The sequence below is a fragment of the Leptodactylus fuscus genome, chromosome 5 (genome assembly GCF_031893055.1).
Source record: "Leptodactylus fuscus isolate aLepFus1 chromosome 5, aLepFus1.hap2, whole genome shotgun sequence".
In the NCBI taxonomy this organism is placed as follows: domain Eukaryota; kingdom Metazoa; phylum Chordata; class Amphibia; order Anura; family Leptodactylidae; genus Leptodactylus; species Leptodactylus fuscus.
The window spans coordinates 26,262,110-26,281,223 of NC_134269.1; the positions used below are offsets into that span (position 1 = coordinate 26,262,110).

Below are 19,114 nucleotides of genomic sequence, written 5' to 3' on the forward strand. Positions count from 1 at the left end.
TAGAGTAATGGAGGAGGGGGTCTTCCCTAGACGGTGAGGAGCATTTGTGAATGCGGAATGTTCTATCCCTGAGGCTACAGCCAGTTTTGATGCCTAGAAGACCCTATAAGTAGACGGTTTTATACTTTGGTGGTTTATACAAATCATTGGATATGAAAAGTATCAAAATCTTCAAGGCGAACAAGACTCTACAAGGTCCTCTACGTAGAAGAACGAGGCCGCAGAAGGTTACCAAGAACGTAGAGCTGAATTGATGGAGTTTATAGCTGTAGAGCTGCTTACTGGCATTGAGAAGACGAGCAAGGATCTTACGACCATCGAGGGTTTGTACCAATACTTTACATTCTCTTTGTCACGATTGGTAGCACCCCTTTTAGTGATGGAGTAGGGGGCTTCTCTAGAAGGTTCTGAACATTTTTCTGACCCATATTGAATATCGAATGACATATCTAGATCTAGAGCCAGCCTTGATCCACGACCTTATAAGAAGACATACAACTTAAAGGGATTCTACCATAAAAATCGAATATTTTCTCGCTAACACGTAGGAATAGCGGCAGTATTGTAAGCGGCCATTTTACTGTGGCCGGCGGGCATGCGCAGTCGGCTTTGCCCTAGGCCCGAGGCCCCGGAAGAAGACGCGTGAAGAGCCTGTTCCTGAAGAAGATGGAGGCAGCACTGGAGAGTTCTCTCACAGCATTGGGGAAGCCCCCAGTGCTGTTTGAGCGCTGAGCCCGCCTCCAGTGCTGCGAGAGAACTCATTTGCATAACGGCAAAAACCGGGATTTCTACGGAACGGCGGTACGGAGAAGACATCTAAATGTAGGAGATGAATAGCCTTTCTTAAGGCTATTCTTACATGTTAGCGAGAAAATATTCGTTTTTAATTGTAGAATCCCTTTAATGCCAATATGTAGACTTGTCAAGCTGTAGAGCTGCTTACTGGCATTGAGGAGACATCACCAGCAAACATCACTATCTGATATTACTGGTATAGGGGGACCTCACTAGAAGGTTAGGAGAATTTGTCCAGTTTTGATGCACATATGACCCCATAAGTGTATACTTTGGTAGCCATAGTACTGCGACGCGTTCCGAGACCCTAATCGCACATGGTGTGAGGCTCCCTAAGTAGAAGTGTAAGGGCACGCAGAGGTCTGTACAGTGAAAACCTCACACACAATCCCATCTCCCGCTCCCTCCTGTACTTCCTCTCTGCAGGACGATATTTTGTTTCATTTACACCGTCCAGTCTTCGGCGCTCGGCTTTCCAACACACCAGCGCACCTCATTAAATAAAATAGTGTAAAACATGCCAATTAATATATTAATGTGCAGGCTGCGGGAGGGAGGAGGGAGCAGCCCCAAACGTCCCATGTGAGAGGCAGCCAGCTACAGACCAATCCAGCAGAGACTCGTTTAGAAATTACCCACAATGCCTCACCAAAGTGTGTTTCTGATACCAGAATGCACAGGGGGGCTTTAAATAATGGATTGCACCAGGAATCATTAAAAACAAAATGCAATTTTTTTTTTTTCCTGTGGATTTTTCTTTTCCTTTGGCGAGGATAAAATGCGAGATGTAGAAATCGTGCGCCTTCTGACACATTCGGTATTGTTACTTACGCTTAACCCCTCGCCTGCCGAGGGTTCTTTTTTTTTTACATACGCAACGGCTTCTGACATTTGTTCGGCATACTCATACTCTCCTTGGGTCTGGAGGGTTCGGGACTTGGCCTTTGGGGGGCGGTAATATATACTCTTAGCTGGGGGCGGTGGGTAAATTCTGGCAGACCGCGCTTCCTTATATGAATACATGGCTCTCCCATCCATAAAATTAAGGAATTGTCCTAGATGAGAAATAGCGCCACCCTTGTCCATTGGTTGGATCTGGTACTGCAATTCAGTCCCATTCTTAGGCTTCTCATGAATTATCTATCATCACATTTTCTCGGTATACATTTTCTAGCTTGTAATGGGGAAAAAATATTCCAAAATCAGTCCCCAAAAAAGAGTTTCTGATCCGATCACCATTTACGTAGTATAATGTAGGGAATCCTATTAGCTGCAAAGAGTGTCTCCTGTCCTGGAGGACTCAACACGTCCATGCATTACCTAAAAAGCCACCGAGTTCAATCAGAAGTGTGTAATACATCATTTCACCTGTGGTGGTGCTGTGAGATCCTAGTGCCGTCACTTACACATCTCCTTATACTTCTACCTTCTGCTTATTCCACTTCAGGGTCATCTGCTTTGAAATATGCCTGAAAATGAGGAACCTACCAACAAGTGTTCAATTTTCCTACAGCGCCACCACAGGGGAAGTGAAGTATTACACAATGTCTGCTTGAAATCAATGGGTTATCTGTGTATTGTATGGACATGTACAGTCCTCCAAAAGTATGGACACTCTTTGTAGCTAATGAGTTGAGGGCCTAAATGAGAAACCTAAATGGACCATCAAAAAAAATCGTTCCTGTGAATACTCCATTTACATACGGTGAAATTAATGCAGCCATGTGGCGGCCATCACATGGCCAAATGTGAATGTAGACTTAGAGGTTGTTTGTTAGAAGTCTGGAAGCAGTTCAATTTCTCTGCAGCGCCACCACAGGGGAAATGAAGTATTACATGGTGTCTAATTGCAATCAATGGGTTATTTGAGTAACGTATAGACATGTACAGTCCTCCAGTAGTGGAGACACTCTCATGGTTAATTGAATGAACGCCCTAATAGGGTGTATAGTATGGTATATACGCTAGATCTTTATAATAACCATAGACTTGGCCTGGAGCTTCAGTACGAGTTACAGAAATTAATTGCGCAGGTTATTATTTTCTAGGAACATGGATATTGCGTAGAACAAACCTCCATAGGATACCGGAGTTATATCTAGTACAGTATCCCTCCCCATAGAAGTGTATGGATGCCATATTATAAAAAGTGTGTGGGCCCTATAGGTTCAATTCAATGCTAAAGCTTGCATATTAATTGACCGTATGTATATGAGCCCAATTAACCAATCAGCAATTAGCGATTACCTTCCAGGGCTTAGGATGGGCAATGAACGTCGGCGGGTTGATGGCTATGGATTATTGCCCTGACAGTAAATGAGTCTTTGATGGCTTTAATAATAAAGGGGCAGAGCGGATTGCTTGTTGCGGTTTTAGTGCTGATTTGCACCTTTGAGGGTCGTTACATAGTTAAATAATCCTTATTGCCTCTTCCGACGTCCCCGGAGATACTTGTTAATATCTGAAGCTTCGGAACGGTAATGATTTGTGCCATGGCTTTATAGGGCCAGTCAAGGGATTAACAAGCGAAGTGCGAGATACAGGCGCGGTAGGGCAGAGTAGTCGTTTTTTGGTATTCTGGATGTAGCAGAGCTGGGTTTGTCATTCGGCGGTCTTTGGTTTTTCAATAGGATTGCGATATAAATTGGCAGCGTATGGCGGTAGCCCCAGACCAGTATGTGGATTCCTCCTTCTGACCGCCCAGTAATACGATCTATCCTTATCACTGACACTAGGTGAATGCTAAGCCAGTGCCAAGCATCTACTTCCTGCCATTAGACTCAATACTCCAAGCATTCGCTGATCTTCTCAATGCTCCTCAAGAAGAAACCAATATCCTGGAGTCTACACTATGTCTCCCGACTGCTTTCTATTGACACATTAAGGGTATATTCACACACGGCAGGAATCGTCCTGTTCATCTTGCAGAAATCTATGTGCTTGCTGGCGGATAAACGGAATTGATTTACAAAATTTACCACTAACAACACCGGAGATCGGGCCACACGTTGCGATTTGGCAGCAGAACCAGTTGCAAATGACAAATTCCTACCGTAGACTGTGGGAAAAAATGCAGCGCCGAGTGTGTTGTGCTGCGGGTTTGGGACCCGCAGCGTGTTAGTCTCCGGCGGTTCTAGGGGCAGGGGCGAAAACTGGACAGCTGGACAGTCAACCCAAAGAGAGCTTCTGAGACTGTTATATTGAAGGCCTATCCTTAGCGACTGTGACGTCCCTTCTTTCTGCAGCTCAGACCCATGCAAGGGAATGGGACTGAGCTGCAATACCAGGGCCTAATAATGGGGAGTCTCCAGCTGTGGACTCCGCAACTAAGGCCGGGTTCACATGGAGTATTGTGGCATGTCATTTGGTACGTACACACGCCGCGGGATCTTATGCGGGCCGTATACGCTCCCATTATTTTCAATGGGAGCCGGTACCGTACACGCGGCGCTATTTTGCGGCCGTGATTTTTTTGTATGTACCAAATGATGAGCCACAATACTCCGTGTGAACCCGGCCCAAATCAGCCATGGCATACACAGTAAACCTGGGTTCACACCTGCACCTACTCTACGTTCGGGGTTTCCGTCCCCAAATCCGCTGAGAAAAAGCGGAGAGAAAAGTCCTGCAAGCAGCACCTTTTTCGGGCGGAAATCCGGCAGACCGCATTATGGTCTATGGGGTCCGCAGATTAAATTTCCACTCTTGGGGTCCCCACGCAGTCCCGAACGCAACGCAAGATGGAGCAGGTCGCTTAATTTTTCCACGTCCTGCTGTGATCTATGTCTCCCATTGAGAACAATGAAAGGCAGAATTTGGGCTGAACTTGCCGCTGATCAGCCCCTAAGTCTGGTCGGCCTGCAGGGGGCGCATACTTTCTTGTAATACTTGAGAACAGATAGGGCCGCAGATAGGAACAATTTTATGAAAGTTCTTTGTTGCCCAGAGAAACCAATCACATTGCAGCTTTCATTTTCATAGCCATAACTGTTTGCTATGGGCAACAAAACCGGTGTAATAAATCTCCGCCATCTTTCATGCTTAGACCACGTCTAGGCCGTACACAGGGGTATAACTGAATAGACAACATATTGACCCCCTCATATTTGTCAACATTTGCCGGCGTCAAGCCTTCTAGGACAGGTGACAACTACGCCTGTTATAAAGTACTATTGGCCTAATGGCCGCCATCTTCGTCCTTTGTGAGTCTTCTCAAATTATTAGAAGACGCGAAGGCCCATAAGATGGTCCGATCCGCAACCTGATCTTAGAGACCTGACCTAGTGCATGTCCTGGAACACTCCCAAAATAAGGGGTGTCCTCCTTGACCCCCAAATAGGGTCTGGTAGAATGGGCGCCCCCTCAAAGTCTATGTAATATGGGCACACCGTGTCAAAAAATGGAGCATGGCTGCCTCATTTTTGAGCCCAGATCACAAAATGGGGACGTGCCGTACCCCCAAATGGACATGGTATCATAAAAGGGGACATGGTTTCACACGCCGTTCTCCCAGGAACCTACATTCAAATGTTAGAAAGTACGACGGTGCCATGGTCATGTACACGACGCCGGTGAATAGGAACATGGGGGTATCATTCTGGGCACCAGAATTGTGGTATAATCTTTGCCAAGAAATTGGCGCACGGGTACCCTATATATTATTTAGACCATTGAATGACGTGAAGGATAGGTGACAAGGTGCGCCAAATTTATTTGCTCAAGCCAACCAATAGATGGTGTCGACTTAGATAAAGGTGTCCATGACACAGCATGAGCCATTTTGATCAATTTGGCGGATCTATAGACTTGATGGTCAAGGTAAATATTCGAGGGGATCGGCCCATCTCCCCCGTTGTGTGTTCTGTACAGGACTGCATGTTCTCTCGCGCAGGCCTGCCATAAAATGTGCTTCTCCCCTAAACGTTTGGCAGGGAAAGCGAAATGAAATGAAACTGGTTTTTGGAGAAGCGGAAGGTCAGAGGCGTTCTCCCGCAGCCGGCACATGTGAGGTGAAGTCTTTCCAAGCTGTTCTCAAGTCTTTGCTAAGCGATGATCTTACATCCGAATGTCACAGGCGCTGTGTCACAAAACAGATGTTCTCCCAGCCCTGATTGCTGGAACTTTACTGTTCTGCGCTGCAACGGGAGGCCAAAAACACTGCGATTGTGTGAACTAAGGGGGATGTTTGAGAACCAGAGGAGGATAAAGAATTAACCCCTTGTTACCTCCTCCTACACGCCTTTAGACGACCTTAGGTGCCCAACACAGAACAACGACAGGTTCGCCATTGATGAAAAATGCACAAAGTTGACCCAAGAGTGGTTTGCCATTGGGGTTGAGCGATCGGGAAAGATCGGATCTCGATCGGCGATCGAGAAAATTTCACATTCGCGATCAGCTGGAAAATGATTGGAAATTGGATTTTGAAAGCTCAAGATGGACACAACCCCACCGTATATATAATATACAATTAGGGTTGAGCGATCGGGATCGGGAAAGATCGGATCCCGATCGGCGATCGAGCAAATATTGGGATCGGCTGGAAAATGATCGGAAATCGGATTTTGAAATCTCAAGATCGGCTCAACCCCACTGTATATATAATATACAATTAGGGTTGAACAATCAGGATCAGTAAAGATCGGATCCCGATCGGCGATTGAGCAAATTTCACCACCGTGATCGGGATTGGATGGAAAATGATCAGAAATTGGATTTTAAAATCGATCCTGAAATCTCAAGATCGGCTCAACCCTATCTGTTTCATACGCTACGGTCTGGTATCCGCCCGTTGCGAATCCGTATAAAAAAAACTACGGAGTCACCCAAAAAAAAAAGGTTACATCTCCATTTTGACAAATCCATTTTTTCCCCCTCTTTTTTCTGAGCATGTGCAGAGAAGCCAAGAGGGAAAAACGGATTGTAAAACAGCACAAACTGATCCCCTTGTGTTCGCCAAAAAAAACGGATTTGTTGCTGTCCATCGTGAATTCTTATTGTTTGGACGGAGCAAGTCTGACTTTTGTCTCTAGAAGTGTGAAACATGGCGAAATTGCTCCACACTCCGGCGGAGGTTTTTTGTAAATGACCCGTTCTAATCCGTTTTTAGGATCACAGAAGCTGATTCCATGCGGAGACAACAACGCAGATGTGAACGCAGCCTTAGACTAAGCCAACCGTGGAAACTTCAAGTTCTGTGCCGTCTTGGTCATACGCTGCCCCAAGTTGCATGTTGGCGCATAGTTTACGTCCTGCCTTAGGGCCACAGACTTTATTTACTTTACAGTGAATTGTGACCAGATGTGGAATATACAATATAGCAGAGCTAAACCGGTCATGTAACTCCTTGGGGCGGCATGATAACGTAACGGATCAGTCACATGTTACATTGTCAGAAAGCAATGTGGCAAACTCAACTCAACGATGCCTCAGTTTTCTGATGAATTTGTGACTAATATTTCTGGGTAAAACATTAGTCAATTACATCAACAGGGCTGACATTTGCAATGACCGAAACGTGGACTTGAAGATCGAAGCTACAAGTGAAATGACCAATGGTGGGGGTAAAAAAGTGACCGTTATACACCAAAGAAGGAAAAGTGGAAGGAATTTCTACGTTGTACAGAAACCTTCTGAAACCAACTATTGGGTTAGCTCCAGTCCCATGGATAATAAGGCTCTATGTACCCAATGACAAACTCAGCTCTGCTACATCCATACAGTAGTTTGTTTCGTGTCGTCTTCAGCTTAATATCTGATAACCTACTGGATAATCCCATGGATGTGGAGTAGATATTTGCACTCCTTTTGTACAAGGTGTAACTTGAGGCTCCTGCGTCCAATCCCTCCCCACCTACCATCCTATGTAGCCACGGTGTGGATTTGACGACTATCTGCCCCCGTTATACCCCTGTGTACTGTGTTTTGGATATCCATTGTTTTATCTATGGTGAAGACGTAGTCCTTTCTACATGTACTGGTCTACATTTCAGAACAGCCATCAAAAAACTTCGGGGGGTTACAAATATCCGAATCCCATAACTACCTTAGAGGACCTTAGGTCATTCTGAGTTAATAAACAGGGATCCCCTCCATCTTTCACCCTGGAGGACCCAGTACATTCATTTACTGCATAGATTCCATGGGAACTACCTCAACTGTACTACCTCAACTGTCCTGCGGTGGCAGTGTAGAGAAACTGCTCACTTTCTGCTAAGTCCCCTCTCTGATGACCACTGATCGTCGTGATCAAAAGAATTCTTCTAAGATAAAGTGATTTCCAAACTCCTTTAATGGTTCGTGCACATTTTTCAGACCGACCTCCATGATATAAACCTTAAAAGTTCCAATATAAAAAAAACTAATAATAAAGATTAGTCCTAGATTTTATTATACAATTAAATATTTGAAGCGTCCTACATGTATAACAGCGAGCCGCGTCCTGCTACCTTAGCCATCCAAAAATTTCCTGAGTTAGCTTACACATATTTCATGGAAACCACGTAATACCTCATTTGCCCTGTGGAGGCAGTGTAGAGAAACAGATCACTCGCTGCCATGTTCCCTCTTTCATTACTGCTGATTGTCATGATCAAGAGAATCCTTAATAATAATAATGATACATTTTATTAATAGAAACTATTCCGCAGCACTTTACATATCCTTCTAAGTTAAAGGGATTTCCAAAGCGGACAACCCCTTTAATTTCTTCACCCTTATCTCCACGATACATTGAAGACATAACCAAAGATCAGTCCTAGACTTTATTACACAAAGAATTATTGGAGACCCCATTTGACACCCTGAGTGGCAGATCAATAGCCCCCCTTCCCCTAATTAGCGGCGAGCGACGTCCTACTCCGTGAGGGAAATCTAAATACATATTGATACAAATAGGGATGTGCGGAACATAAAAGAAGCCAAAGATCTTATTTGCCGTCCTTAATTGTGAAGCATAAATGTTACCAGCGCTGCGCAGCGCTTAAGAAAGACTTTTCGCAGACTCCATTGAGCCCTCGGCTAATTAAGAAAGAAGCAGGTGCACAGAAATTTCTAATTTAGGCAATTGTTTGTAATTAATAATGTTTACTTCCAGCGTCCTATCCGAGGCGGCCGGCCAAACCTCTGGAGTGATATCAGCCATTAACTGCAGCTCCCACTGTAATAATTAGTGGGGGGGAGGGGGATGGGGAAGGGGGTGGGGGTAACGGCAGGAAGAAGAAACTTGTAAGACGAGGTGGTCTCCTTTATGGCAGAGATATCCTTCATTTTGCTAATGAATGAAGTCCTGGAGCTTAAGTAGTGGAAGAACCAACGGCAATGTAATATTGAGATGTAGCAGAGCTGAATTTGTCACGGGCTGGTACCATAGATAATGGGGGGAACTTATCAACCCATCTATGCCTGTTTCGAGGTGTGGGTAGGGCGAGTTGGGTCATTGTTGGGATATATAGTTCATATAATGACCAGCTTTACTGAACATGATATAAAGACTGATGTTTACATGAAGCAGAGTTGAGTTTGTCATTTGGCACAACTCATCTTGTAAAACGACAGCCGACGGTATCGTAGTTCTCAAAAAGTTAAAAAAACCTGTTCAGCTCTGCTACATCACTCTTAAAGTAATATCGATCCATACCATTTGCCCTACTCCTACTTTCCATGTAGATGCGGTATCGAAACACTCACTGCAGTCTGGGAGTGCGAGGGTTACTCCGAATAGCTTTCTGGGAAGTTCTTTGCTTATTTTGAGGTCCATTGGGATTCCCCATTTACCACACTCAGCAGAGCTGAGGTCAGCAGGTCAAAACGGAGAGATCCCCGCAGGACATGCGGAGACTACTTTCCACAGCTAACAACGTTCCCCCTGCACTTATCGCCCCGCACACCGCTCTAATATACTCCTATCTCTAAGCCCACACTATACATTACACGCACGGCATCTTCTCGCTATGCATTAGCCGCCGCGCGGAGAACCAAGACAAAACACAGGATGCTGTTCTCAGATATTTTTACAAAAATAACAGCGGAAGAATATAAATTGACCCAGTTGTATACAAAAAAATTGTACAATATTAGGCCCGGCTTGAAACATTGGCAACCCTGAGCACCGGACCCCAAAAATTATCGGTAATTGTGGGCTGGAATCCCCAATAATGGGTTGGAAATCCCTTTAATTTGGCGTCAAGAATCCAAAAATTTTCAAATAATTTGGACTCTCCAAAGATGTATACCTATACCTGTATGGTAGTCCGATCATCTGGAATATTTCACCGTATGGGCCTTATTAAATCTGTAAGGTGTCCATAAGGGCAAATATTTTTAGAATGCTCAGCCAATCACAGACCACCCTGACCACTGATTGGCTGAGAGGCACTTCCTGTGTGCTGATAGGAAGTAAACAATGGAGGGAGACCTGGGCTGTGCTGAAACGGGAGCAGCAGTAGACTGATGAGTTGAGTCTTGCTTCTTTTGTTTTTGGTTTTTTACCCCATTTTGAGCCTTTTTTTTTTTACTTTTACCTTTTTAATGTTGGATTAAAGAAATTTTACAATTTAAAGTCTGTCTGCCGAAAACGAGACATTTGGGTGAGGTAATAGGAGATGACCTGATTCTCTGAGCTACAGTAACAACATGCTCTGGGTGGAGTTATTCTTTTTACGGGGCAATAGGTGATTATGTTTTGACTTTACGGGGTCGGTCACAGGGACAGGAATCTGACAGTTCTCACGTTACAAATTGTGAAGGATTATGGTTAAATAAATTCCGGATCGTAAAACATAGGAGACCACCTCCATATCTGCCATCTTGAAAATCACTTAAAATTGTCAAATTTACAGGAGTTCAGTATCGAGGGGTTCCGACCTTAGATTGGAGTGTTTTGGGAAATCTTAAGTTTCTGTTTTTCAAATGCTAATGATTTTTGTTCAAACTTTCCAAATTTCAATTTTTTTTTTTTTTTTTTTGATTTTCACCTTTTTTAAGTTCACTTTTATTTGATCTACTCTGTAGGTCCCTAATCGATAGAATTAAAAGGCAGATTATAATCTGAAAAACGGATGTCATTTTCGAAACCAGCGTGCCAAATAACATAAAAAAAAACTGCAAAAATGTCTCTTGTATTTTCCTAAAAACTTCAATTTCACAGGCCTATGTTATTGCATACCCCAATGAGACAATAAGTTTACCAAGAAAGTTCAAATAAAAATTAGAAATACATGACATAATTTTCAAAAAGCACCCAAAATTTAATAAAAATGTTCACCGAAATTTAAACCGAATTTTTGTCAAATTTGAATCGATTATCTGAATTTTACACTAATTTGCAAATCAGAAATCAAGTAGAAGATAATGATATTTATTACAGAAATTAGTCTTAAGTTAATTTCTTATAGATTTTTTTAAGGTAGATTTTTTTAAGACAAATGAAAAATTTATCAAAAATGTCCCTCGCAAAATTGAATTAAAAAATTGTGAAAAAATAACATTTTAAAAAAAACCCATAAATTTTCAAAATAAAAAAAATAACACTGTTTTGTACAAATATTTATTAGGTCATAGTAAGATTATCAGGTTATCTGGTTGGGACGATGTTGAGTTTCGGGACAGGATATAATTTTTAGTTCTTGTTAATTAATTTCCCCAACATCAAAAAAATTCACCTACAAAGATCGGACTTGCACAATATTCCAGAATAATTCCACCGAGTGACCTGCTCTCATACATCCTCACAATTCTTGAAAACGCAGACCATAAACATCAAGTTAAACACCTCTCCGAACCTCCACTTCGGCCACCCCTGGGACCAACCAACAAAGAACCAGGTCAACAAGGTCAGCGTCAAGACCACCACATTTAGATTCCTCATAGCTCCACACCCTTCCATCAACCTCCAACACCTTCACAAAAGCTAGATGACACCTTTAACCCTCCCACCTCCCCAAACAGAAATATACCAAGGTCTTCGAGGTCCTTCCCACGGGACAAGGCCGAGAGTTACACAAGGTCCATCCTACAGGAGCCTGGAATTCTCTACGAGAGTCTACAACACTGCTCTATATCAATATATCAATACGGTACACATAAATAAAAGTGATATATCTACTCCATTTTTTATAAGGTCACTGTACGACGTGATCCAAACTCAACAACGTGGATTATATTTTAAGACTGTGTTCACGTTTCATTGTTGGCTCAGTGACAAGGTAGACATCAACAACGCCTGACGGACTTCACTTACCTATAACGGGCCTGTCAGATTCCCATCATATTGCCGGATTTCAACTTATTTCCTGTTATTATGGAAGACTCTGCCATGGGGCCTTGTGCAGGCCTTAGTGTCTCCATGCTTACAGACTACAAATACACCCGGTGTAGTCTGATCATACGGCATACTCCCTTCCTTCTGACCTGATGTATGTATGGACCGGAGAAAGAGAATCATACCGAAGAACCTGACTACGTAGAGTACTACGTAGTCTGTAAACATAGTGATAGATAGGTTCACATAGGAACTGTAGGCACAAAACGGCAGGAGATTTTTAGTGAAGACTATATGTAAAGTTGTTTTACTTTTTATTTTAGATGTACTGGGACAAAAACCATTGGTTGCAGTGAGTTATGGAGGGGGGGGGGGGGGCAGTAAATTTCTGAAGCCCCATTGCAGTGAATATAGCGGCGGTCATGTAAGTCAAAGTTGACGTTCCATTCACCAGGAGGAGACATGCGGAGCTTTCGTTCCTCCGATCTTCTCATCACTGGGCGGCCTGGTGGTCAGACCTCCAGTAATCGGATCTCAACGATAGAGGGTAAGTGTCCTTATTGGCACAACCCCTTTAAAGTATCCCAACCCTTGTACACAGGCTATGTCTGACATTACAGATCAACTTCATTCAAGTTAAAGGAGCTGAGTCGAAATATCAGACCTAACCGCAAGAATGTAGCTGCTCCCATCCCAAAATGGCGCCGCTCTTGAGGCTAAGTCTGGTGTTGCAAGTAATATTGACACTAATTGAGTTGTAGTACCAGCCATAGCCTATGGACAAGTGTGGCGCTGTTTGTAGAAGAAAGCAGCCATATAACACTTGCTAAGCCGTGTCAGATTCTAATATGAAGGTGCTGGGCTCCCCGGACAGGGCATGCTGGGAGTAGTAGTTTCCCAACAGCTGGAGAGCCGCAGATTGCACCAGTGGTTAATGGGAAGACAGCGTGCGCTTACTGGTCTGTGTAATGAGGCGTTCTCTCCATGTGCTCGGCTGTTTTATTGCAGCGCAAGGGGCGGCCATGCTGCAATGTGTACGAGCGGAGATCCTCTGTGCCTCATTAGTAAATGGGCGCTCATCAAATGTGAACCTGATCTATTATTACACTGAGCTGCAATCTCCTGCCTGCCCAATAAACCTACAGACTCGCTCGCTGAACCCGCAATTATTCCCAAGCCGTCCGTCCGCGCTGCAGCTTCTCCGGCTCGTAACATATGCTGAGGCTTCATAAGCAAACAGAGGTATTAAAGGAACGAGCAGATATTAACCTTGTCAGGACGCTGTAATTCCTGGGATTTACTGGGATCGTTATATGGCAGCGCTATATAAGAAATAGACTATTAACAATGGAAGATACAACTCCCATAAAGGGCACAACCCCAATATTACAGACCTAGTCCCTATATCCTAAATGTAGGACTACGGGTAGTGTATGGGATTAGCCTACATTCACATCTCCGTAAGGTCCGTCCGGACAAAATAAGGATGCAAGACCGATTTTTCATCTTTAAAAAAATTGGACGCCCAATGGACCCCATTACAGTCAACACATCTGCTACATTCGCAGTCCGTTTTTCCGTTCTTCCTGATCAACATAATGGACTTCCCAGTGCAATAGCGGTTCCCGGTGTATATGTGGCGATAGAAAACAGATCAAACCCCCCCCATAAACAGCGCCACTTGTGTATAAGCCTGGTATCGCAGCTCAGCCATATTCACTTGAGTTCAGCTGCAATACCTGACCCAACCTGTGTCAAAGAGTGGTGCTGTTTCTGCAAAAAGAAGAAAAAATCAAATAATACTTTATTATTCTAGCCCCAGGCAACCCCATTTTGGGGTTTCCTTATAGCCTATAGGGACTTAGACGGGTATTTGGTAACAGTGAATAAGACACAATGATAATCCAGAAAATCCAAGCTGGAATAGGTTTCCAGGCCATAGACTATTCCATGCCCAATGGCTCACAATCTGTCGACCATATGTAATCCGATATCTATCATATATCTGAAATTTCCCCATGGTGGATCTAATAAAGGATTAATTTAATTTATCTTATCTTATCACCTGGATGTTCCAGGCTTATTAACTGATGACCTATTCGTAGGATAAGTCATCGATTGAAGATGGGCAAGGACCCCATAGGACGGGACTGCATTGGTCAGGTGATCGCTGCAGCCTCTGCGCAGGAAACCAAGCAAAGCGCCAAACGCTTAACAGTGGTTGTGCTCAGTATTGCAGCTCAGCCCATTCACTTGAATGGGAATGGCCTGAGAAGAGTCCATGTGACCAATGGAGAAGACATCCCATGACTGGTGAAGAGGAAGGGAGCCTTACTATGGCTTTGAGGGAGACCTGATCTTCAACTAAGTACCTACCCCATCATTTAACAAACCCCTTTAATGTCTATCACCTATATAGACTGCTGAATTTTGGGTAAAAGGTTTGCATATTGGCTTTCCTAATTGGAAGTAATCTTCAGTCCCTGCCCTCAGGTGCTGGGGGATGAAATCACCATAATGTGGCCCCATTTCTTGTATGCAATGTATGTACCCATTAACTTGTATGGGATTTCATCTTTGCATCTTCTCCCCCCCTTGAACGATGTTGCATCTGCCAGTGTGTCAGGGAACACATTGCTGGCGTCCTCCTCTATGGAGCAGCTCAGAAGGGAAGGAGAGATTTACGGCCTATTCTCAACACAGATAATGGCAGTTAATTTGTTATTGGCCGTGTAAAGGTTAACACTGAAATAATTCACACGACTAATCCAGTGCGGTACGTTTGGAGTGGGTAATTACCAGCTGTACCTGTACCGCGCCAATGATTGATACCGCCGGTTATTACCGCACAGCTGATGTTATAAAACAAGCCCAGTGCAAAGTACACACGTTATTCTACTTATATATACAGGACGCGGATACAGTACAGTGGGATCCAGTCCTGATCATCTAGAATCAGGAGATCCCTGGATATTAGAAATAACTGACACTGTGTGATCCGGTCCTGATAATATACAGTCAGGAGATCCCTGGACATTAGATATAACCAGCACTGTGTGATCCAGTCCTGATCCTCTACTGTCAGGAGATCCCTGGTTATTAGATATAAGCAGCTCTGAGTGATCCAGTCCTGATCCTCTACAGTCAGGAGATCCCTGGATATTAGATATAACAGTTCTGTGTGATCCGGTCCTGATCATCTACAGTCAGGAGATCCCTGGATATTACATATAACCAGCTCTGTGTGATTCAGTCCTGATCATCTACAGTCGGGAGATCACTGGATATTAGATATAACCAGAACTGTGTGATCTAGTCCTGACCCTCTACAGTCAGGAGATCACCGAATATTAGATAAAACAGCACTGGGTGATCCAGTCCTGATCATCTAGATCTGGAGATCCCTGGATATTAGATATAGCCAGCACTGTGTGATCCAGTCCTGATAATATACAGTCAGGAGATCCCTGGATATTAGATATAACCAGCACTGTGTGATCCAGTCCTGATCAGCTGCAGTCAGGAGATCACCAAACATTAGATATAACAGAACTGTGTGATCCAGTCCTGATCCTCTACAGTCAGGAGATCACTGGATATTAGATATAACCAGTGCTGTGTGATCCAGTCCTGATAATATACAGTCAGGAGATCCCTGGATATTAGATATAACAGAACTGTGTGATTCAGTCCTGATCATCTACAGTCAGGAGATCACTGGATATTAGATATAACCAGCACTGTGTGATCTAGTTCTGATCCTCTACTGTCAGGAGATCCCTGGATATTAGATATAACCAGCACTGTGTGATCCAGTCCTGATCATCTACAGCCAGGAGATCCCTGGATATTAGATATAACAGTTCTGTGTGATCCAGACCTGATCCTCTACAGTCAGGAGATCCCTGGATATTACATATAACCAGTGCTGTGTGATCCAGTCCTGATAATATACAGTCAGGAGATCCCTGGATATTAGATATAACAGAACTGTGTGATCCAGTCCTGATCAGCTACAGTCAGGAGATCACTGGATATTAGATATAACCAGCACTGTGTGATCCAGTCCTGATCATCTACAGCCAGGAGATCCCTGGATATTAGATATAACAGTTCTGTGTGATCCAGACCTGATCCTCTACAGTCAGGAGATCCCTGGATATTACATATAACCAGTGCTGTGTGATCCAGTCCTGATAATATACAGTCAGGAGATCCCTGGATATTAGATATAACAGAACTGTGTGATCCAGTCCTGATCAGCTACAGTCAGGAGATCACTGGATATTAGATATAACCAGCACTGTGGGATCCAGTCCTGATCCTCTACAGTCAGGAGATCCCTGGATATTAGATATAACCAGCACTGTGTGATCCAGTCCTGATCCTCTATGGTCAGGAGATCCCTGTCTGTTAGCTATAACCTTAGCATTGTCCCTATACATCACATCCGCTCATTGGATTACTGTTTGTTCAGGGTAAATGTGTGTCTCGGGCTGGTCAGCACGTGTACTGCATTAGTAAAGGATAGTAAATTAGGATGACTCTCTTAAGAAAACAGACATAATGGCCCCTTTCTTGGTGTCTCCCTCTGAGCTATTAGTGTCCTGTAGTAAAGGCTTTCACCTCGGCAATAAGTTACAGATGTGGTGCACATAGCCTGGAAGATGTCCCTGCACATTGTCTTACTACATAAGAAGGAACAACGGATTCATTGAGAAGTGTCAGAGCAGAATCTCCTTACAAGGTGACAGCAAACACAAGAAATAGAAAGATTCCGTTTCCTAAGACTTTGCAACGTCAAACTTTGATCTGATAGCAAGTGAAGGATGGATAATAATGTTGTGCCGAAATGTGGGACCACTGACCCTTCCCTATCAGAGGGGCCTAAATATTCTACTAATACAAGAGGGTTCCCATCAAGTATATGAGGATTACAGAGGTCATATAGTGAAGGCCACCATATGCATTGGGTAAAGTCGGCCAAACCCAGTAATTTCCAGCAAAGGACTCCATTCTAAGTAGTGGAGCCCACATCTGTACCCAAAAAAATGTCAGGGGGACAAAGGATTGGGCATGCTGAATTTCTACACCAGGAGAAGGATAAAGCCAACGCCAAAGGTATCTGTCATTGACTTATTCCTATGTGATTTAAAACCAGGAGTCAAAAGAGATAACTATTGGCCAAAAGAGGGTGTGTATGGGCGTAGGAGATATCTACGGCCACTCCATGAACCTTTATGGGACTGCCGGAGATAACCAGATCAGTGTTGGACTGAGGTTCCCTGGTCCCACCAGATAAAGTGATTTTGGATGCCAATAACCACTGGAAAATAGACCCTTCAAATCTGGTTGTCTTCTGGTGGACCATTATTGTGCGAGAGCCATGGCCACCAGAGGATCCTCTTGTACTCTGGTGGGCCAGTCTGACACTGGGTCAGATATAGTCCCATTCAGAATACGTGGTAGCATGCTTATTGGACTGGGAACAAGTCCTCCATTTTCATGAGCGGTGGAAGTCCCAATAATTGGACCCCCAATGATCATACGGTTGGAAAAGGACTACACCTTTATGTATGATCTTGACCAATGTCAACCAGGGTCCTCCAGGACTAAGGCCTCACATGCAAGACCCAGCCCATTTTAGCCTGCAACACCATGTACACAGTGGCGGACTGAGGTTCCTTGGGCCCAACACATAAGATGATCACCCACATACGAAGGACACTCATTTCCTATGGGTTGTTGGATCTCCAGAATCACTTTATCTGGTTGACCCAAGGAGCCTCAGTGGACATTTGGCCTGGGCTAGAAGAAGGGCCCTGCTCATAGTCACGAATGAATTAAAGGGATATTCGGCTTTCGTGGTACAGTCATTATTTCTCTGGTTTAATTTTAGATTCCCATCCGAGAGGCCAGATGATAAGCGAGCGCTGTAGACGCTGGCATCTGATACCAACCACACTGGGACGCCCTTGGCAGAAGAACATAAATCCCAACCAGAGACGAGGCAGCTTCCTAGCACAGACTCACTAGCCGTCTGGGGAATGTATAAGCCCAGTTTACTGCAGGGGAGGGGGGTTTAGTCTATGTAGTAATAGCCCTGAGCGATAACACGCATGAGACTGGAAGCCTATAGTAAAGCAAAATTCACATCCGATTCTTAGGCTGTAATTACCGGCAAGGAACATGGAGTAACAAGGGAGTATATTATATATACTCCGAGCACACACACATATCCCATGTGCAGAGGCATGATGAAGTCTGGCCCATGTTAATGTATGGTAATGAGCACAGCGTGATACGTGTAGTGTATGAGCACACTTCTAATATATGTACGAGTCCGCCTTCTGTGCGTTTGTGGCTATACGCCTGGTGATGATATAAGGGGTCATGTAGGAACTAGGCTGATGCGACCAAAGATGGCGGGTTGCCCTAGGACGCCTTCACCAATAACCCGCATTATTGCCCCTAGCGTACCTTGACCGCGATTTCTAGTTGCAAAATGGTTGGGCAATGTTCAACTAGTCGTGGCACCCTCAGGGTTACAATGCGACTCCATCGGCATTACCATTAGTGATGAAGTCGCAGGGTGACGCAACAATCTTTGGTTGTGGCCCCAGCCGTAGACTACATGGCAGTATAAGAATGGTGACATTACGTGACCGAAATGTGACGTCACAGAAAATTGACACCTGTTGGATATTGGCCACGGGTCATAGATTTATTCTAAAGTCTTCCGTGCAACTTTTTCCTTATTACAAAGGCTATGCTTTTTAATCCAGAAACAGCGCCCCCCATGTACATGGGCAGTGTTTGATATAGCGGTTCAGCATCAAGTACATATGTGCAATACCTAGCATTGCCAAAATGCAAAAGGGGCGCTGTTTCCAGAAAAAATGCCAGATTGTGTTGGGTTCCCTGGGCATGATCATCAGGATGTGTAATAAGTCAGGGCTGCCCATTACAGTGTTGAGTCTATCCCGGCTTGGTGGCATGTGCGTGTGTGTGGCGTGTTACACCCCTACGTGTGTGTGTAATGTGTTACTCCATGCTGGT

General features: G+C 44.1%; 1 protein-coding gene across 4 annotated transcripts in view; it reads right to left on the bottom strand.

Moving 5' to 3' along the window:
* EBF2 (EBF transcription factor 2) overlaps nucleotides 1-19,114 on the bottom strand; it is a 74,584-nt gene that overhangs the window by 38,635 nt on the left and 16,835 nt on the right. The window lies entirely within an intron of this gene.